The 23,430-nt window shown below is 40.4% G+C and overlaps 1 protein-coding gene across 4 annotated transcripts in view; it reads right to left on the bottom strand.

Annotated features, from left to right (window-relative positions):
* DCC (DCC netrin 1 receptor) overlaps positions 1 to 23,430 on the bottom strand; it is a 1,057,140-nt gene that overhangs the window by 1,011,088 nt on the left and 22,622 nt on the right. The gene's annotated exons all lie outside the window — the stretch shown is intronic.

Genomic DNA, 23,430 nt, shown 5'->3' with positions numbered 1-23,430 from the left:
TCAGATGCAGGAACATATAGAGAAAGAAACACAAAACAGGTTATTCCAGGCAACCGTCAGAAATGGGCTTGGTGTAAGATATGAATCTGGAACTGGGCTTCTCCTTTTGATTAATAAAGCTGTAAAGTGTTGTCCCTGCAACTATCCTGGATATGTATCGAAACATTTTACAACTTTGGGAAATTGAATAGTTTTATACTTTCACACATTTAAAATGAAAACATAACTTTAGGGACAATTTATATTGGGGAAAGTAAACAGAGAAATATTTGGATTATAGTAGCCATTTTGAAACGAAAAACTGACCAAAAGGTAAACTTCCAGAAGAACATCTGACTACATTTCTCTTCTTGGCTGGGTATGATTACAATAAAATTATCTTGCAATCTACAGAAACATTGTGCATGTGCAAAGAGGGACATAAACAGAGAAATGTTGGAAGTGCAAAAATTAGGAGCTTTTCAAACTTTTACAACGCCAACCTACAAAAGTGTCCATCTGTAATAGCACTGAAGAAGATTTTCCGATAACTGAGAATTAGAAACTGGCCTCTATTTGGACAGGCCATGAGTATTAAATAACTGTCTTTCAAAGAAAGTTTTTACATCGAGATGAGCTTTACTTTAATAACAGGAAATACTGTTATCTCGTTTTTACTGAAACATAAAGCGTTCTGCCAACTTTTTCCAAAACCATTCTTTGAATTTTCTCTAAATTAATAACCATTGAAAGAGTAACTTTCTGTATCTTGTGTCATTTTTACTTTTGTTTATTTGAAAAGTGAAGGGTTTTCATGACCAAAGTGGATGAGCCTTAAATGTTCAACAATTATCAATGCCACAATTTTAGAAACGCTGATGAGGAGAATTGGGGTGCGGTTGATCAGGCATGGACTGATTCAGTATAGTAGTAAGGTTCACTACTTCTATCCCGATTTTGTTAGCTCTAAAGCCTGGTGCATTTATTACACTATGAGACCTATATAAAGTCATGGAGAAAAAGAGCATCTCTGAATCTCTGAGCTGGAACGCGATCAAACATGCCAACATTTTTTATAGTTTTTAGAATAAATTATATCATGGCATGATCTCAGGCATTATTTGAGATACTGACATTTTCTAACCTTGCTTCTCTTTTAGTTAATTTGTGCATGTTATTAGTTTTAACATCTGCCTTCAACTCATAATTGCCACTCAGCTAAAAGATCAATGTTGTTAGAAAAGTATAATTTCCAAGAGAAAATTTTGAACTGTTAGTGAAAGATACTAATAAAGTTATGACCCTCCATTACAATATCAGATTATTCTGTTACCACGTAAAACATACATCCATTTAGAATGATGCCCAAATAGTCTGAAATTGTGGTCAGTAACAAAGAGAAAATTTGAATCACATTTTTATGCGCTTTTCTACCTTCTGGCACAATTTTCTTCTTATTCTCTGCTTTAAACGAGCACACATACGGTCTCCTATTATGGACTTCGGTCCCTACAGTCTTCTTATTTAAGATCTCACTCAATGACAACATTATTGTGTGCCCAAATAGCATGGTGCATCTGTCTGTTGAATAGCATACTGCAACATTTAGCATTCTATAAAGCATAACTATGAAGGTATAATTCTGCACAATTTATCAAGGTATGCTATTATGGGTTTGACAAGGCACGTGGTTTCTACCTAAATATGCATGAGTCATTTGCACCCTAGTTACCAAACGTAAAGGAATACTTATTACCAAGTGTAGTTTACCATACAGCATGCCTGTATAAATCTGATGTTGTGTGTCAATTTATTCATCTATACTGTCATCATCTAAACTATGGATTTGGTCTTAACTTGACTGTGGATTATCCTTTTCCAATTTAGGTATCAACATTTAAGGTTACTCCGCAGGCTACAGTTCTACGTCAGTGCATTTCGTGTAATTCATAAAATACCTATATAACTGTGACCCATCTGGTTATCTAGAAGACTTGCAAATACATATTGCATCACATTCCATTTTAAAGTACAGTGTGTGTGAATCTATAACTTTTACTTTCATTCGAGAACATATTTTGTTTTTGTCTGCGAAATATCAGGAATTGTGCATTTTGTCAAGTACAGCTAAGGGAGTACTGTTTTCTTATTCAGATCTAACAGCAGAATGTTGCAAAATCATCTTAGCTAGCATTCCTGGAGGACAGCTCAGAGGCTCTGAGACTGATGGAAGAAGATTAGAAGTGGTTGCTCTGAGGTTTAGCCAATTGTACAAGTGCCATTATAATCTGCTGGAAAGATACTACTACAGCTAAAGCAAGGGGAATGAAACACTTACCTAAAATACTTGACAGCTAAAAAAACAATAGCATTTAGACATTTACAATTTGGTGACTGCAAGTGTTGAGTCACATAAAATGCATCTGCAGTTACTGCACTTACAACAAATGTATCAGTATATTTACTTTTGAATTCTTATACCTCAAACTATGTTTTGCAATTAACTCAACTTTACTACCCACATGCATTTAATTGGCCTACTTAGACTGAAAAGTTATGCCATTTTTCCCATAACCATTAAAGTATATGCAATTTGCATCAGACATAAACTAGGATCTTGATGATCTGATGTATAACCGATGGACATCTACAAAAAATTGAAATAGTGACATTACTTTGAAGATGATAGAAAAGTTGAGATAAGAATCTGATTATAAAGATAATCACTTTTAGTCTCGTGCTTATTGGCAAGGAAACCTTGCCACCAGGAAGTAGTGGCCAAATTCCATTACACTGTAACATTAATATTTTTTTCTAGGAATGCAGGCAAATCTTTGCAAATTAGCAATACATCTCTTTGAGCACTTTGGAGAAGGTTTGTAATATATTCTCAATAAAAGCCTATACAGTTTCATTGAGGTTCATACTAAACCCATGTGTGTGTATTTGTGTGTGGGCACAATTAGTGTATAGTCTTATATGATGCAGCCCTGAACAAGTAAATTCCCTCTACAATCTCCATGCTACAGAAGAGATGTTGTTCAAAAAGGTGTTTCTTAAGTTTCTTTTTATGGTCAAGTGTGGGCTTTGCAGTAAACAACAGAGGTTGGTGTGATCCACAGTAGGTTTCATGGAATGTGTGACTGATAGCATTTGAAGATAAAATAGATTATCTTTTAGTTGTCAGCATGGAATTAGCATTGGACAAAATAGGATTTCGTTTTGTGATGGAGGCATATGTCCAGGAAGTTCTGTGGGTGCCTATTTGGGTGCTGAAAAAGGTATGCAGCATTTCTTGGGAATTGACTGAAATTCAATTAAATGGCTTTAACGGGGTGTCCTGGAGTCCCAAGTTATTTTGGAGAAGTCAGAATAGGATTTTACAACATTACGGATCTTTTAATATGATTTGGTATCAACACGCCATTCCAGAGTCAAGTTTATCCTGAGGGTGTTTGGAGTTTTTGGAAATAATGATATAGAGAGGTGCAGGAGGCTAGAGCTGCCTTTGGAGCTGAGGAAGTGCAATTGTGTCGAGGAAACTTAAAGGTCTGTGGATTTCTGGAATGAAGACCATTATCTAGGTCTCAGTATAGTTGTTCTTTGGCAGTAGTTTTTGGGTAAAGATGCAGGCCTCTTGTGAAGGAGCGGTGGAGCAGGTTGTATGCTGAGGATTCATCGAATATAGATCCCTCACACCTTCATTCAAGTTTGCACAATTATCTGTTATCCATATAAAAATAAACAAGGTATATGTTTTAAGAACCCCAGAACTGTTAAACCCATGCGTTCGTTTTGCTGAAAAACAACCAGAGATCCAGAGGAATCAAAACTGTCAAACTAGTATGGTTTTGAGGATTTTGTTATGCTCCAAGGCCAAAACATAGATGCTATTGAATCACCACTGTTCTGCGCTTTCAATGTATTTATTAAATATGTATATTTTTATGAAATGCGTACTAATGTATATTGAATCTTTACGTGTATATAATATAAACCTACTATTATTGAATGTGTATAAAAATGCCCATTCCATTTATACTTCCAGTTTTTAAAAGCTGAATTATTAATTGGTATTTTCTTCAAAATTCTAAAGTAAAGCAGAAAATATTACAAGATTGTTCTGTGTGTGTGTGTGTGGAAATTTATTTTAAGCTGCGTAAAGACGAAAGAATGTCAGTCCTATGAAATATATCTTTGCCTATTTATTTGTTGCATTCATTGCAAATTTAAAAATACCCCTATTACATGAGTAGAATAACAAAGCAACTCATGGGCATTTTTTCAAAGCAACAGTTACCGTGTATATTTCTTTCTAAGGCGAAATGTTTTATTATTTATAGAAATACCTGCTTAACCACATTAAAAATCAATAGCTTTTCTCTCCTTGGGTACGCATGAAACATTTATTAGGTGTGTAAGCAACCAGGTTCTCGGAAAAAAAAAATTAAAGAAACAATATCAGCTGACATAAAACAGTCGGAAAGCCATTGAACACTAACTAGGCATCAAATGATGGCGAAATGAGAGGGATACTTAATGCAGATGCTCAATGTACCTTTTGCAGGCTTCAATCACCAGTGCGAACGCCCTCAAACGACTGGTCGCTAAAGAGGCAGGATTTATAGCCCCTTCCAAGGTTCCTTCTCTTGAGAACATAGAGGTGCAGTGAAACTGAGCTACTTCACCACAGCTATGAATAATACAGAACCCGGTCCTAAAATGAGGCATTTTTGTGCCTGTGAAATCAGGGGGGAACATTTTTTAGAGCAGTGGGAAGTAGTTTGGGATTCTGGTTAAGGGTTTTCCCGGAGTGAGCAGAGTTTATAAATATTTATTCATATGTTCGCCAGAACAGCGCCCAAGGGCCACCTCCCGCATCATTGTTAGGAGGAGTTCAAAGACGGAGTCCATGAGGGAATCCATTCAAGCTGTGAACAGGGCTAAGTTATTTAACTGTACCTTCCAGTAAAGCTCACATAGCTACTTTCTGCTTACAGTTGTGGCACGGAAGCATGAAATGCTGTAATCTGGCTTTGTCAAATTCACAGCACAGTGGATAAGTGGAACTTATCTCCTCTGACATATGAGCGATTCTAATGGACTTCATGGTGGCTTCAGACAAACTGCGAGTCCTTCTCCTCTGCTGACACCCCAGGCACAGCCATACTACGGCATACGAAATATTGGGATCCACATTTGCAATGAACCCCTTGTGGACATAAAGAAGAGCCCTTTGGGAAGGCATGGCTGTTAGATCATTTGATAAAAGATTTTCACTTGACTCTTAGTAGATCTCTGGGACATTTTACACAGAAAGTAACAGTGTCAAGGCTGAAACAAGTCAAGCAGATTAATAGGCAACAAATTCATTTTAATGGCGACATCACACGTGACTTTATCAGTGGTATCCTAACCATGATCACAGATACCCAAAAAAATTGCATCTTTTCAAAATATCCATCTCAGAAAAGACATCTAGGTGTTAACAGGAATACTGCAGTTTTACTAATCCATTTAGCGCCTCATTAGGAGTTTGGTAGATTGGAAGACCCTTTCGCCGAACATCTGATGGGGAGGTTGCCGCCACACTGGCTATCTCCCCGCCAGACACATTAAGACTTTCTCGCTAATCTGACTGGCAGAAACTGAGGTTTCCACCAGTCAGGCTAGTGGGAAAGTGACAACAGCATTGTCTCCGGGTCATAATCGTGTGGCGGGGGGCAATGCTGTTGCCTGCAGGGTGCACCAGCACCCTCGCAATGTTCACTGTCTGTGCAGCCCCCCTGTGGCCCCCTGCAACTGTTCTCTGGCAGCCTTTTCATGGCGGTGATACTGCCATGAAAAGGCTGGCAGAGAACCAGGTTATAATCAGCAGGGGGGTGTTGCCTGCAGTGCTGACCTGGCTGATTCCAACCTGCACCCGCCGTCAACCCGTCTGGATCACTGATCCCACTGAAGATGGCGGAATCCTGACGGTCTGACCACCAGGGTTTTAATGTGACGGTCTGACTTAATGTGTTAAGAATAAGCATTTCTTGTGAGCATAGGCACAGCACTCTTAATTTCTGGGAGAAGATAAAGGGCTCTTTTCACATAAAATGTCTGAGAGGAATTAAAGTATTATTAATGGGTAGCTGTGACTATCATGGCTAGATAGGCATACAGATTCAAGCAGTTAAAAATGCATGACTGTACAGGGTGCAATATTAATCATGTGCAAAGAATTATCGAAAGTGCAATTAAACATTATAAGTTATTTTTTCTATATGTAGTTATAGAAATAGTTTCCAAGCAGAGAACCTCCTTACTGTGCACACACACCGATTTTGTTAATGCTCCCTCCCCATTCGAGCCTGAGGTAGGGGTTTACTTTCTCTCTTTGTGATAGGAGCAAATCTCTGATTGTATTGAGCATGGAAATTTCCCTTAGGAAACTATGTGAAATTTGTGAGTTAGTGATTTTCACAAATTGTCCATGGCCATCCCTCCCTGGAACGCATACTCCCCATCCAAGAAAGCAAATGTAGTCCTACTTAACATGTTACTATAAGTGCCACTACATCTTTTGTAAATCAAGACGTTTACACATGTAAATTCAACTATGGTGCAAAGTGGCTTTCTGAATCAAGCCTATAGCTGTCACAAAGGTACTGAAGTAATATGTCTAAATGTAATATCTGTAACGAGGTCCAGAGCATAATTTAGCTTTAATTATTTTTGCAAAAAAATAGATACTTTCATTGATACTCCAGGAGTCCTATTTCATGTATTTCCTATGCGTTTATGAGTTACTGCCAGAAAGGACATGGAATCACTTCTTCTGTACATAATCTCTGTACGGATATCTGGTCGGTGACAGTAGCACTATAGGTATGTCTAGCAGACAGTTATTATTTGTTAATTCAATTACAGCTGCTGGCATCTAGTTGCTGGCAGTGGTGGTAATGCAGGCTTTAATCTCCAGGCAATAATGATGTCCCTCCTTCCGTTGATTTGCAGCCTTTCTCTTGAGATACTCCCTTGAGACCATCTAGTTAATAACTATATTTATTGTGCTGTATACTGCCACCAGTCCTGACATATGAAAGGTCACAAGCAGTGCATTTCTAAAGATGCTAAGGTTCTGAAATTACATATAATGGAGGAATGCCGAACGTGTTTAGAAAATGTGTGAAATCTCAAGATCTCAGTGTAAACTTCTGGAAAGATAACCAAACACCTTTAATATCCACATAATTTATCATCCAAATTCAAAGGAGAGCAGCAGCAAAACATGTATTATTAGTAATGACATCTGAGACAGAAATTAAATATCACATTGGATGAGGGCTCTCAATTTGTCTGATTCCAGTTAGAATAAGACAACTGCTCCTGCAACTAAGCTAAACAGAACCTAACCTCTGTACAGAAAGTTTCCACAAACATTGAGAAAAATTAGCATTTCTGTACCTACACATTTGTCATTGGATGTCTGTATTTAGTCTTTAGGTTAAAGGTGCATCATATTGCTAATAAAGCAGTGACTACAACCTGAATTTTCCTTTAGCCAAATTCCAACTGTATTGCCCATTAAATCAGTGTGACCCCCTAACTGCAATGACTATGTCTCACCTTGGGCTCTGTTATCACTGAGCCACAGGGACTCAAGGTGTACCTCAGTGACAAGGCCTAATTAGGACAAACCGGCATGACAGTCGCTGTTATTCCTGCTAAGAGTCCAGGCAGTTTGGTATGGGTTGTTCCTATTGGAGCAGAACCAAAGCTGAATTGTACTTGGCTTATCAATCTCTGAAATGATCTAGTGGGTAAAAAACAATCGACTGGAATGCAGACGCAGTGAATGACAGTGTCAAAGACAATTGCAAGCCTTCCATCCATCACATTTGTGCATCTTCAGTTTAATGAATTGCATGTGACAGGATGTGCCAAAATAAGGTTCCTGAGCCTGCTCTGCCACAGGATTCATGCTACACCTCATTGATGTGGCCTATGTTGGCTGAAACTCGTTAGGGTTGTTTGTGCCTCTGTTCAGAAGGAACCTGGCCACGCAGTTTGGGTGGGACTGTTACTATTGGAGTATGACGAAGGCTGCATATGGCTTCTCTCTGTTTGACGTGGAGTAGTGGGCGAAAAGTGATGGACGTGAATGCATGCATGAGAGATTGCCACTGGCTAATACTTCATAATAATTCATCCCAACTGCTTTGCCTTTTCCTCAATACATTTCTTTGTAACATTAAGGGCTCATTTGTAGTTGGGTATTAAAATACAATTCTCTTAATTTCTACAGGAGCTGAAATATCCAGAAAATAATCTTTATTAAAAAAGTCCTTCCCCGTACGTATTGATTGATTTATGTTTTGCAAAGTGCTATATTGTGACAGTATCCATTTCATAGCGCTGACCTATGGAAGAGAAAATTCCCCGGTGGATTCTTATTCATAGCTATTTCCTCTAAATTCTCCATCGAACTGTAATTCAGGGCTTGATTCTTGAGAGGGAAGGGTATACTAAGTTGCAATTATGTGGAAATGGTCTGAAGCTCATCTCTGCTGCTTCCCATTTGCAATTCTGTGTCACCCTATGCATAGGTAACATAGACAGATTGATAAATTGGTCATCGTATGTCTTTAAAACAAGATTAGTTCGTATTGATTTATTGAATATGTGTTGTGCACAAATGCCGACTTCAGCACCAGTAAGGAAATAGTCTTTAACATTCATGATTGTTAAGGCTGCTGTACGATTTAATTATTCCTCTGTGAACGTAATAAAGACACATAATGCCACTTTGTTCTCCTAATTTAGAATAAACATCAAATCCAATGTGTAGTTTCAAAACAAGAGAACTGCAAGAAATTGGTAAATGCTGGAATGTGGTTACCAGTGACTTGTATGAGATGTACAACGCGAATAGCAAGCTAAGCAATGCAACAATAACAATTAATGTAGATTTTCCTAGTAATTTATGACGGAAAGTCTTAATTTTATTAAAGACACGGAGGCGAATATTATGCGTTCTTTTCATGCTTTATTTAAATAGCAGCAGTCAAGAAAAAACTACAACTCCCAGCAGGGTTAGCGACCTCGTAACCAATGGGAGTAAAACAGTAAAGACAACCAGCCAATCACTACATTACATGAACTATAGAGAGTACGCTTGACTGCGCACAGCCCTCTTTTCTTGAGCGAGCAAATTTAACTAGAAACGTAAAACAACGGGTAGATGAGTCCAATAATAGCAAACGCCAAAGAAATCGAACAGAAGTCCTGCAGCACAGCGATGATGCGAACTGTATGAGGGTGGAATTGTAGCTCCCGCGAAGGTTGCAAAGATACGTCCTGCGCCAACCCAATACATGGTGAGAAGACAGTACCGGTGGAGTCATCCGGAAGCTGGCGGAAGAGCCGGAGTCGCTGGGAGGGAAGAAAAAAGTACATATTAAAAGAAGTACTTGTGGTGGGATAATATTCGCCTCCGTGTCTTTAATAAAATTAAGACTTTCCGTCATAAATTACTAGGAAAATCTACATTTTATGACAAGACCGGAGGCTCTTATTATGCGCGTTTAAAGCTTATCAACAACAATAGAAGCGGCAGATGTAACAGGTTTACAGTAAAAAGTTTTAAACACGTTATCATTGGACCAATCTGCGGACCTGAGAATGTGCTCCAAACTGGAACCCAAGGCAAAAGCCTTGGAGGCCATGGCGCCCCTGGCTGAATGGGCCCCAAACACTGAAATATCAATCCCGGCCAGGGACATGATCCATTTGACCCACCGAGCTAAAGTTGCCGAAGACACAGGATTATGGGGCTTACGAAATGATATTAACAATTGATTAGATGAAGACGTTCTCAGGACCGCAGTTCTTTTTTCATATTCTTTTAAACAAAGACCCACACAGAGATTTGGTTTGTCTGGAAAGAAAGGGTAAAATACTGAATGTAGATTAGTCTTAGTACGTTTGGATATATGGAACAGAACTCCCGATGGTAAAAATTGACGGGCGGAAACATCCAAGGACTTAACGTCCGAAGTTCTCTTCATGGATATTAAACACAGAAGCATAGTAAGTTTAGCAGACAGCATTTTGAGTGTTAGGGCAGAATTGTCCGGCCAATCGACAAGAAAATTCAATACCAGGGAAACATCCCAGAGATGAGTGTACTTGGCAGAAGGTGGTCTGGAAAGCTTAACGCCTTTTAGAAGGCGACAGATCAAAGGGTGGGAACCGATAGGAATACCATCTACTAGAGAATGATTAATAGATATTGCCGATCTGTAGAGATTTATTGTCCGATAAGATTTACCTAGACCCGCCTGGGTGGCTAGGAAGTTAATGATCAAATTGACATCCGCTGAAAAGGGATTGGCACATTGTCTCACACACCAGCTTGACCAAAGAGACCAAGCTGACTCGTATGCTCGTCTTGTACCTGGCGCCCATGCATTGTTGATAAATTCCGTAGCTTCTGACGAAATCGGGAAGGATTGTTGGGAAGACCGGAAACGTACCATGCTGACAGAGTTAGAGAACTGTCTAGGATTAGATTGTGGGGAGATCCGAGTGGGTCCAGGAGAAGGGATGGAAAATTCGGAAGGAGAATTGGAAAGTCTACCGCAAGTTCGAGAAGAGGGGGAAACCAGATCTGTGATTGCCAAAAGGGAGCCAGGAGAACCAAGGACGCCTGTTGCCGTCGGACTTGATTTAGAACTCTGTTGATAAGGAGAAAAGGTGGAAAAGCATAGTTGAGAGACTGAGACCAGTCTTGAAGAAACGCGTCCGTGGCTAAGGCTAGAGGATCTGGACGCCAACTGAAGAAACGGGGAAGCCGAGCGTTGAGTCTGGATGCAAATAGATCTATCTGAAAGGGGCCCCACTTCCTCTCTAGATATCGGAAGACTGAGCGGTGTAACATCCAGTCGCTGGAATCGAATAAATGACGAGAATGCCAGTCTGCAGTGGAGTTCAAGGAGCCTGGGAGGTACTCGGCTAGGAGGGAAAACTTGTGGGCCAGACAAAATTCCCAAAGACTCTTGGCCAGTAGCGCCAAAGGTCTGGATCTGGTGCCCCCGAGGTGATTGATATAACGTACTGCCGCAATGTTGTCCATGCGGAGCAGGATAGAACATTGAGCTCTGTTTTTTGTAAAGCTTTTGATCGCAAAGGAGCCTGCAAGAAGCTCTAAACAATTTATGTGCAATCTGGACTCCCCTGCGGACCATGTACCGCCAGTCGATATCGCCCCACACCGGGCGCCCCAGCCTGTGAGACTTGCATCTGATTCTAACACAAGATCTGGCACAGAGGGGAAGATGGACCTGCCGTTCCAGGCCTCTAAATGGGATATCCACCATTGGATTTCTATTCGTGATTCTTGGTCGAGAGCCACGAGGTCGGAAAAAGCCAATCCTCGACGAAGATGAAGAATTTTGAGGCGTTGAAGAGCGCGGTAATGAAGGGGTCCCGGGAAGATGGCTTGAATCGAAGAAGCGAGGAGACCTTCCACCCTTGCGAGGGCTCTGAGAGAAATAGAGTCTTTTTGTAGAGTTAAAACGAGCTCCTTTCTGATTGCTGAGATTTTTGCCTGAGGAAGGAGCAAGGAAGCTGACACAGAGTCTATCTGGAAGCCCAGAAACTCTATCTGTTGTGAAGGTATGATTACTGATTTCTCGAGATTTATCAGGAAGCCCAGCTCTGAAAGAAGGGTAGAAGTAAGTTGAAGATGATTCAGAAGAGAAGACTTGTTCTGGTGCATAATCAAAATGTCGTCCAGATAAATGATGAGTCTGATGCCCAACGACCTGAGATAAGCTACCACTGGTTTTAGAAGCTTTGTAAAGCACCAGGGAGCGGAAGACAGGCCAAACGGAAGGGAGGAAAAATTAAATGTTTCTGAATTCCACTGGAATTGAAAGAATTTCCTGTGGGAAGGATGTATGGGTATGGTTAGGTATGCGTCTTGTAAATCCAGTCTGACTAGCCAGTCGAATTGGAGCAAAATATCCCTGAGATGGACTATAGTCTCCATCTTGAAATGACGATAAACCACGAATTGGTTGAAGGCTTTCAGATTGATCACAGGGCGAAGTTTCTTGTTCTTTTTGTGAACAAGGAAGATAGAACTGAGGAAACCTGACGGATCCAGACTGCAGTGTTGGATAGCCTTTTTTGTGAAAAGAGATTGAATCTCTGCGGAAATTAGAGAAGACATTTCGAGAGAAAACTTTGGAAGAGGAGGGAGAGAGGATTGAAAGGGGGGGGAAAGAAGTTCTATGCGATATCCCTGCACTGTGGAAATAATCCATGGGTCGGAAGAAATCGATTCCCACTTTTTTTGAAAGAAACGAAGCCGACCTCCCACGGGAAGGCCAGAAAGTAGGTTTACCTTGGTTGTTGGTCGATCTGGAGAAACGTTGGCCGCGACCGCGGAATCCCCTTGAACGCTGGGGGTAAAATTGAGGTTTGAACTCGTGTTGATAGGTGCCATAGGGGTTTGCATATGCTCTGGAGCCTTGGTTCCTGTATGGACGGCCGGTAAAGCGACTCCTACCTCTACCGGCCCGTGCGAAAACCCGCTGATTGAAAACCTTTTTCATCGATTGCTGTGCCTTGTCAATAGACGAGAAAGTTGAAACAAACCGGTTTAGATCCTTGATAAAGGAAGTGCCGAACAGATTACCCTCAGCGAGTACACCGGGGTCCCGAGTGGCCAGATTGGCCAATTTAGGATCCATCTTTAGGAGAAGACCTTTGCGTCTCTCATGAATTATTGCCGAATTAGCATTTCCTAAGAGGCAAAAGGCCCGTTGGATCCATAGCGAGAGATCAGCAGGGTCAATTGGTACGTTTTCCATTTTCGCCGTTTCGGCCAGGTCGAAAATCCTCGCTAGAGGTCCTACTACATCCAGGAGTTTATCCTGGCACGTGGTCCAGGCTTTATCCACTCCCCTACGGGGGTCCTTGCCATATTTTGTAAAGAATGTGATGAGACTCTCATCGATAATTGGAGTGGCCGTAATGTTAGAGTCCAACGCTGGCATGGGACATTCCGATTTTAATTTGGCCCGAGTCTGTTTATCCAGAGGCAACCGTAGGCGAGAGGAAATATATGCACCTACGTGATCCAACGGGAGCCATTCCGTTGAATTTGGGTGGTGGATAAGGGATGGGTCGAACATAGGTACGCCCTCGGCGTCCACCACACTGGAAGAGGGTTCGCCTGATGAAATTTTGACCTTTTTCGAGGAGGGGAAGAAAGGGAAAATGCCTCATCAGGATTATCAGACTGGTCTGACATGTCCATATCATCATCATCTGTGTCCAAAATTTTTTCAATCACTGATTTATTTGGCGCTGAACTATGTTTAGCTTTGTTCTTGCATTTTTTGTGAGATGCCGCAATGGGCACCGAAATCCCCTCCTTAGAAGGAGGCCTAGGAGGAATCAAGTCCTCATCCTGGTGTGAGCCAGGCTCACTTGCCTTAAATGCGCCCTTACGTGATTTGTTTGATAATATTTTCCTTTTTCTGCTTTCCCCCGCAGAATGGGCCTTGGCTTTGGACACCATGGACAACACTGAATTTTCGATGTTTTTAGACATCTTATCCATCGTTGCTTTAAAAGCACTTTTCATGGAGGAATGGATAAAATCGCTTATATCTTGTTTGAGCAAATCCTCCTCCTCCCCTGATTCTGACGAAGGGGAATTAGAATTCATTATATCCGTGAACAAATTTGAGCAAAATGAAAGGCAATGATATAAATGTAGCCAAAAACTGGGTATTGAAGAGTTAACCGAGGAGCAAGACGCTCCCAACCGAAAGGATACACCCCCAGGGCTGGAAAACACTAATGGGCGGAGACAAGGCGAGTACGACTGCGGAGCAGAAGACACGCGTATTTTTGAAGAAGTCGACCGTCGGAGCGACCTGCGGTAGAGGAGCGGAATGCTCAGGTAACGTCCCGTCAGCCGCGCAATGAAGAGCCGAGCGCGCTCCGCTGACAGGACCGAGATAGCTGTTCGAACGCGACGGTTGAGTCGCGTTCGACAGCAGACCAAAATAACTTGACGGGGAGAGAGGGGGGGTAAAATAGGCGCGCTGAAAGCTTGCGAAGCTAACCAGTATTGCAATAAGACAATTAGTAAGCGAGAACCTAAATATACCAAACACACAATAAATAAACGTTATAATAACTCCTGAGTAAAAAAAGAGTACTTATCTCGACTGCGCAGCAGCAAGAAAAGAGGGCTGTGCGCAGTCAAGCGTACTCTGTATAGTTCATGTAATGTAGTGATTGGCTGGTTGTCTTTACTGTTTTACTCCCATTGGTTACGAGGTCGCTAACCCTGCTGGGAGTTGTAGTTTTTTCTTGACTGCTGCTATTTAAATAAAGCATGAAAAGAACGCATAATAAGAGCCTCCGGTCTTGTCATAAAATTTAATATTGTCTGCTTCAGCACGTAGGCTAATTTGAGACTGAATTGTAAATCATATTTAGGAATTGCATTGCTTATGGATTTAGTACAAAAAATAAGCATCTGAAGACAAATCTTGCTATATTACAGATTTTCTTTTTTTTCTAATCACATCTGAGTTTATGAGATTAGTGTAATTATCAGGATTGCTTTTCAAGATTTGATGGTTCTTTAAATACATAATATGTTCTCCGAGCTATAGTTCTGTTGTCTTTAAGAAACATTAAATATGGTATGTAGTAAGAACTCAGCTACTGCTTATATTTTCTAGTCGTTTGACATCTCCTGCACAGTTTATCATGGATATTTGTTTAGAGGAAACACTACAAACGTTAGGTCTATTCAAGATGACGTTTCCCTCCTATGTACTAGAATTGTTGCCTTGCTGATTGGGTATATGGATGGCTTTTTTAGGGTTATGTACTACAGCCCTTATTTCAGTTTAAATAGAAGAGGAACCTTATTCCAATGAGTATATTTTCATGGTAATAATAGTAATAATCATTAGTTGAAAGTGTTTACTATCCGGTATATGTTTTCTAAATGTAGAATTGATATCTTAGTATATTCTTGACTTTCCTGTGTGTAAAGGGAAAGTCTTGTGTATGTATGCATGAAGTAGGTTTGTATGGCTTGCTACATTCAACAGCAGAGGTTGTCTGAAAATTGACTTTTGGTAGATCCATTCATTTACATATTTTCTATCATTTGGAAATAGGTATGACTAAAGGATGAAAACATCCCAAAAGAAATTTCTGTGCATTGCATGGATCTCTCCTGGGTCTTTTTTACCTACGATGGCCCATCACAGTAGTCGATGAGGTAAGTTGTACAATGTGCAGGGCAATCTCAGATGAGTGGCACACTAGATAAGACAGCCAGTATCTGTTCCTCTGCTATGGCCCACTCTCTACCCCAGACTTTCCAGAAGGGCCTGTGATCTACCTCGACAAAGTGTGCAGTAAGGAACAACAGTGTCATTCTGGATTAATCATAGGTCCTGGTTTGTACATTACCCATCTATGTTTAACTTCCCCCTGAACCTTGACATAGCTCATGAATTTCATTGCAATGGTGGTTACAATGTACAAGAGCATCCAGTTTTACAGGAGTTTTCAGTCCACCCTACAAAGACTATCAGCAGGGTGGAGTGGAAAAACACAAAAGACCTTAAGCATGACCCATAATCTATGCTGGTTTCCATCAAACTGATTAAGTGGAACACATAAGCTCCTATGTGAAATTGCTCTACATTGTCTGGTGGCCTTCCAGGTGGCCTGTCGGAACCTGACTGCCCTTCCTCAAAGGCCTCCCACCTATGAATATAAATTTTACACTATTAGTAGACTACCTGCTACCCAGTCTACAGTCTAATCTTCTTGAGGGTTGAGTCTTGTCTGCACTGCATATTGTGTGATAGCCAGGACATTGTTAGTTATCATATATGCAATAGGGACATGGACTCAAGGAAATGGGTGTTCAGCCTATCTTGGGGGAGAAGGCACTTCAAGCGCTTCAGATTACAGGTGTTATGAAAGCTCTTTACCAATTCCATCATACCCTGGGCATGCTGATATACTGCAATTACTTTATTGTGGCTAGCATACAATCTAGGGAAGGGCTTCAAGTATTTCAGTGTGATGATTAAAAAATATAAAGATCAGTGTGTGCCTGACTGAAAAAGATGGATTGCATATTTTGTATACATGAACTTATTTGCAAACGTATAGCACTAGTATGCCATTGTGTTATTTGTATTAAAGAAAATGTAAGACTATATTTTTGTGAACAAGGACTTGTTTTTATTGAAGCTGACTTTAATGATTTCACAGGGATATAACTGATGTAGCCGATGGCCTATGAAAAATTAACTTGGGCTTGGAGCCATGTAATGTTGAATGTGCTACAGTAACGAGTCCACTGAATTTACGAGGCTCCAGTAAAATAATGATGGTAAAACATTTTACATACGAACAAAATAACTTTAAGAAAACCTGGGCAGGCAAGCAAATGTTCCTTGATTACACAAATATATGTGGTTATTTAATTCTGACAGCAATTCCTTATTGGTTAGCATCATCCATTTCAGATGTGAAGTGGTGTGATCTGACATCTAAAAGCTCATTAGAAAATCTTAAGTACCAGATGTATCTTTTACCCTGAAGTGCTTCTTTGATTGATTGCAACTGTGAGACAAAAATATTAAACATGCCTGTAGAGAAGTCACTTATATATTACAGAGATTTGGGGAGTTGGTCTAGGAGTGGACATCTTAGGCTATATTATTTTAAAATGGGACACTATCTCTGTCTATGCTGGGAAGGATGCTCTCTGCTCAAGCAAGACAACTGCACCACAAGCTCAATGTGCTCTCCCCAGCACAGACAGGAACTTGTGATTTGAACCGACAAGTTTACCTTTCAAAGCAGAGGCACTGGAACACTACCAGGAGAGACACTGATCGTGTCTTGGTAGGTTTACTGTGTCTACGCAACAACGTACGGAGGGATATCTGGGGTATCTCTGGACTTCAATATTTTCTCCCAAGGTGGGTCCTCGGATGGTACAGTGACTGTGTGCCACGTCACATGTGGTGCACAGTTAGAGTGTGTAACTGACTGTCTCTTTAATTCTCCACCTGGATCAGTAATAGAGTTCGGGGATATGGGAGAATGTGTTTACTCATTTACCATTCTCGTTCGCTCTGGGACACGTGCACTAGCAAATAATGGAACAGTGTCTTGAGATCTGTGTGGACACCGAATGTTCACCTACAAATTCTATATTACAGAATAGGCCACACGAGTGCCTGCGCCCCGTATGTGATAACAAAGTGCCCCGGAGCCTCAAAAAGGGGTGCAAGTTCTCCTTCAGCCACCAACTAGAGAAAATACATTTTCTACCAACTCCATCAAGTAGTATATCGTTAGTGTTAGTTCAGTTCACATATTTCAATACAGTTAATTCCTGGAATCGAATGCTACAAAATAATGTCATGATAAACTAAGCATTATTATTAGAGATGAGCATACAGTGACATTGAAAAACACATGGATCATATTTTCTGATTTTCCTACAAATACTCAATTGAGATGTCTAATATTTATTTAGTTATACATAGCTTTAAAACGCACATTATTTCAAAATATTATGGGGCATATTTATACTCCGTTTGCACCGGAATTGCGTCTTTTTTTTTTACGCAATTCCGACGCAAAACTAACTCCATATTTATACTTTGGCGTTAGACGCATCTAGCGCCAAAGTCCATGGAGTTTGCGTCATTTTTTAGCGTGGACACCTACTTTGCGTTAATGACATGCAAGGTAGGCGTTCCCATCTAAAAAATTGACTCCGAGGCATGTGCGCCGTATTTACACTCCCGGGCACAATTCATGCCCGGGAGTGGGCGGGTCAAAAAAAATGACGTACGGCCGCTTTTGCGCCGTTTTTTAGCGCCTGGGAAAGGCAGGCGTTAAGGGACCTGTGGGCTCTGAAGGAGCCCAGAGGTGCCCTCCCATGCCCGCAGGGACACCCCCTGTCACCCTTGCCCACCCCAGGAGGACACCCAAGGCTGGAGGTACCCATCCCAGGGACATTAAGGTACGTTCAGGTAAGTCACTTTTTTTTTTTTTTTGGGTGGCATAGGGGGGCCTGATTTGTGCCCCCCTACATGCCACTATGCCCAATGGCCATGCCCAGGGGACAGAAGTCCCCTGGGCATGGCCATTGGGCAAGGGGGCATGACTCCTGTCTTTGCTAAGACAGGAGTCATTTCTATGGGGGTTGGGAGTCGAAAAAAATTGCGCAAATCGGGTTGAGGCAAAAAATTTGCCTCAGCCTGACTTGCCCCATTTTTTGACGCCCAAGCTCCATATCCCCCAATGCCGGCGCTGCCTGGTGTACGTCGTTTTTTTCCACGCACACCAGGCAGCGCCGGCGGCTAACGCCGGCTAACGTCATTGAATAAATACGGCACCCGCATGGTGCTTCAGAATGGCGTTAGCCGGCGCTAATTTTTTTGACGCAAAACTGCGTTAGCGCAGTTTTGCGTCAAAAAGTATAAATATGGCCCTATATATACTCCACTGGATTTTACTCAAGTGGTTTAGTTACCACCATTCTACTGTTCATGCCATCTGCTTAGTAATAATCATCAGCAGACGATTTAGAGTATAAACATTAAATCATAGAGAAATTGTTTTTGCACAATGCAGCATTTGGTCCATCCCTGAAGTGCAAGAGTTTGAGACCACATAATCAAACAGGCTTGAAAAAGTAGGCTGAGAAAGGATTGTTCTCTCTATGTTTCACCAGGTACCTTTGCACATTACTTTAAAGTTGATAAGTTTTCTAACAGTTTTAGCCCTAAACTGCACAGACATTTGAAAGTCAATCAGGCTTTGAAGCAGAACTTAACTGTGATGATTAAGGGCCAGATGTATCATCACGGCCCTTTGCGATTCGGTAATAGCGATTTTTAAGAAATCGCTATTACCGACACGCAAAGTGCCATGTTTCACATTTGCGGTTCGTTAATAGCGATTGCTTAAAAATCGCAAATGCTATTACCGAATCGCAAATTGCGATACCGGCCCCATTCGCAGCTATGGGCCCGTTGGCCCAATAGCTGCGAATTTTTTGCATTTCCAAAATTGCGATTTCTAAACCAGAAATCGCACTTTTGGAAATGCAAATCCCCAGGGTGCTGGGGGCCTATGGCCCCCTCTGCTGCACCCCAAAAATGTTTTGGAGGACATGTAAGGTGCACACATGCCAAAAGGGCATGTGTGCTTTACATGTTCAATTTAAAAATGCATTTTAAATGCATTTTTAAATTTTGTACCACCTGGTTGCAGTCCAAGGTATTTTGCATGTGCAAAATGGCATTCTGCGAAAAATCGCAAACCCAGGTCGCAACGCAAGAAATCGCTATTTTAGCGATTTCTGCTTTGTGGTCTGCGAATGCCTTTCATGCATTGCAGACCACTGTTTTGCACTCACAAACGGCCGAATTTTGCAATTTGCACCGTGTGTGAGTGCAAAACATTTTCATACATCTGGCCCTAAGTCTCTAGATGATTAGCGAAATGTACTCGAAGTGGAAAAACCTTCTACCATTTAAGTAGCTATAGATCCTTCAAAGCAAGCCAAAGGTAAGAACGGTAGACATATAATTACTATCTCACAAACATGTCATAGCAGAATCATGGAAAAAGTGTGTGAAGGCAGAACAAGTTTACCTTGTCAATGCTCTATTGAGTGCCTGAGATGATTAGGAACTGCTCTTTCTACAAAGTGAACCTTCACAATTGCTGATGATGCAGCTGTGAAACAACAAGACATAGAAAGACCAAATCCTATTACAAGTAGAAACTGTACCTAGAACTGCCATATAATTTCCTAAATATAAAACCTTGTGATCTTTGGAACACCCACTACAGTGACCATAATCAATTGAGTGAAGAAACAATCATAGATCGACATATTGTGAGTACTGGATTGACTGATCATGCTGCAGGACATATCCCTCCAGTTCTAAAAAAGACCAGTATCAAAGTACACAGTCAATATTCCCGGTGTGTCAACATGGAACCAAGCCTATAAGAAGCCCATACACACTAACATTCAATCCATGGTTTATTACTTGTCAGGGGCGGGGTATCCAAACAAGAATTCTGTGCTACTTTCTATGGGATGAAAGATGCTGCAAAAATAATATGTAATCAATGGTATCAAAGTACTCGAATAAAGCCAATACAACTGCAGCAAGATGACTGCTGCTATCCATGGTTAGGAGACTATTAGCTGTACACAAAGACAGGTACTGTTCATTACTGATACAATACTGCAGTTGACTGGGTGTTTTGAAAGAAAGCAGGTCTCACCAGTCAGATCTGTTTTTTAGAGACTGGACACATCCTCCAAAATATAGTTTATACTATTTGCTTTGAAAGCATACTGAACCCCTGTGGGCCGTAGTCGCACTATATAAAACTACATATGAGTATGATTCAAAATAGGTTGATGCTTTGTAAATCAAAATTAGTTAAAAAACAATTCTAAAGTTTGACAACCATTCTCATTTATTTAGTGTAACTAAGAAAAAGTATTTTTAGGAAGCACATGCGTGCTGTCTAAAACAATAAATAGTTGGCAAATAGGTAATTATTCATGAGAGAACTCCAAATGGGCATTTAATAAGGTAAGACTACACCTGGAACCATTGCACATATGCTTCAGTTAATTTCAGAAAGCATGAAAGCCTGAACCCTAAAAACATATTTCAATGTAAGCCTTAAAAAGGCTTGCAACAGCCTAAGAATGAAGCCACTGTGAAGATCCGGTCTCTTCTAAACTTGATCTCATCAAAAGTAAAGTATTAAAACTCCTTATGCTCCTCAAAATGAATCACCTCTAAAAGTGTACCATCAAGATGAATCTTTCCTGAATATGGGCACTGTTTACTTTCTTGCCGTATTGATCTCTGTAACATCCATTGATTTCTAACCTGTTCTATTCTCTTTCATTTTACAGTGGAATTCTTGTCTTCAATGATGTGTGATGTACACTCGGAGAAAACAAAATAATCAGTACTTGCTGAGGTATCGACAAGCATCCTTCTTGAAAACTCATAATAAGTAGGTGCTCTTCCAAATAGAGAGTACAATTCTGCCTTGTATTTTCTTGCCAATCAATCATAAAATCATGATTCCACAAATATTAGAAGATCTTCTCATAATATAATCAGACAAGTCACTTGGCACAACTTTCTTTTTTAGCTTTAAGGTAAATATTTATTTTGCAATCTGTATTTTCCTGAAAATTTGAGAATTAAAAGTAGACACAGCTCCATTAATGCCGTTTAGCTGTGGGCTTTCGAGTTCTCCATTTTTATTCCGAAATATTTTTCTTGACTCTAAGTGGCTTTAAAGAAAAGAGACCAACATTTAAGAGTATTACTTGTTGAAACAGCATTTGCCGTCCACCAAGCTAACAACATTTATACTTGCCATTCTTAATTCTTGTTTTATGCATTTGTTTTCTGGTGCAAACTGGTGGATAGTACACAATGATATCAATCATGTTTGGAACAGTACAAAATTCATCTGTACTGTACTGCATTTCCATACCACTTTTCCTAGTAAGTGGTATGCCCACACATGGGCACCATGCTCATTGCGCCACTGGGTTCAAGCTAGCCTGGTTGATGAGGGATGATACCCGAAAACCGGTCACAAGATGCTTGTTTCCAGTCCAGGGAGGACATGCCTTGGCAGTTCAGGACGGACTGTTCCTACTGTGAGCAGGGTGAAGACTGATTTGCATATGGTTGGGTCCATACTGGCGTGGTGGGCAAAAAAACGATTTATTAAACCCAGATCTTTGTGACCAGGGGTGAATGCTTGCATTGTTCAGCATTGCGTCCATCTTCTGTTCTTTTTGCTTTTCTTGCAACCATAATATCCTCTCCTTCTAGGAGTAGAAGTAAAAATTGCCACTTTTCCTAAGAAATCCGTCAGGAAGATGTCATAAATGATGCCACAATAAATATAGGCAACCAAAACCCTGAATATTATTACTTCTGAAGAATGGCCTTTTGATGTGGTAGATAAGTAAGTAAAAGTAATTTTCTAAGTGTAATGTGATCTCCTTTTGTTTAAAGTACTATAGCAAGTTGTTAAATACCAAAAGCATCAGCTAACTGTAACAAATTCTTCCTAGAACATTAATCGGGCTACAATATGTTCTCACTTCTTAGTCTCTCATATAGAGGGTGAAACCTAGATGTTCTAGCTCGTAGCTCAAGTTAATATTCCCTTTATAAGGTTTATCCTTCACTGATGCTACCAAAGAAATTTCCCAGAACCATTTACAAATGCTAAATCAGTCTCATATACTACATGCATATCGGTTAGTTATGTTTCTTTCATTTCACACACATATTATGTACTATCTGAGAACAATAAGTAAACAAACATGCATATTATCATATATCTGCCTATACGAAGATCAAACAATTACAACAAAAGCATTGCTAAGTGACAGGATTTCACCTGGCTAATCAACGAGGACATGAGGATGATCAGTCTACCAGAATCCCTAACTAGGAAAGCTTGCCCTAGATTTGTTCTTAATTGTAAAGGATACAATAAAATGATGATGATGTTACCAAACATGTTTTTTTTACATACAATGAGACTGATCATAATCAAATAATAAAAGGATGCCTACTGCCCTATGTCTTAGACTTCGCCTGATCAGATGCATTCTATGAAGAAATAAATATCAATAGTATAGAGTGAAGGCAAAAAAATACATTTCCTATAAAATTACTTTGTTTTTATCACACTAGCAAATTAAAACAATTCACAATTATTTTTTATTAGAAGGGTTTCCTTTAGTTATGCTTAAAAAATGTACACAAGTCCATGGTACTTATTAGCTATTGTTCCTTTTTCATTCAAGTTGCATTGCACACTTTATGAAAATATTTATCCCTAGGGCAATATATGTTGAGATGTTGGAATATCGATTTTGGCTTCCTACAGTGCCTTCATTGGTAATGCTTAGGAATAGATATGAGTTGTAAATTCGACCATATCTTTGCTGCCCACAACTCTTGCAGTTCAATTTACCCTTACAGTAACTTAACCTTACAACAGAAATATTAAATGTAAGTGTCCTACAGCTTTAAAGATTTCTAGGGCACTTGTTATGGGTTATCAACTATGCTTCTTACAGCATGTTAAGTTTTCAGGTTTTAAATAAAGATTGTACAGTCCTTGCAACAGTCCTGCATCTTCAAGATGAAAAGACAGTAGAAAGGCCTCTCGTCGTGGTCAAATATTGTAATGTCATTGGCATTAAAAGGGGAAGTTATGCCACTTCTTGCCCGCCCATGATTATTGTGAAATGGCCCCACTGGAGAAAGGGTTGAGCGACTACGGAGGCTAAGAAGG

The sequence above is a fragment of the Pleurodeles waltl genome, chromosome 1_1 (assembly GCF_031143425.1).
Source record: "Pleurodeles waltl isolate 20211129_DDA chromosome 1_1, aPleWal1.hap1.20221129, whole genome shotgun sequence".
NCBI classification, from domain to species: Eukaryota; Metazoa; Chordata; class Amphibia; order Caudata; family Salamandridae; genus Pleurodeles; species Pleurodeles waltl.
This window is presented reverse-complemented; position numbering and strand designations above follow the sequence as displayed.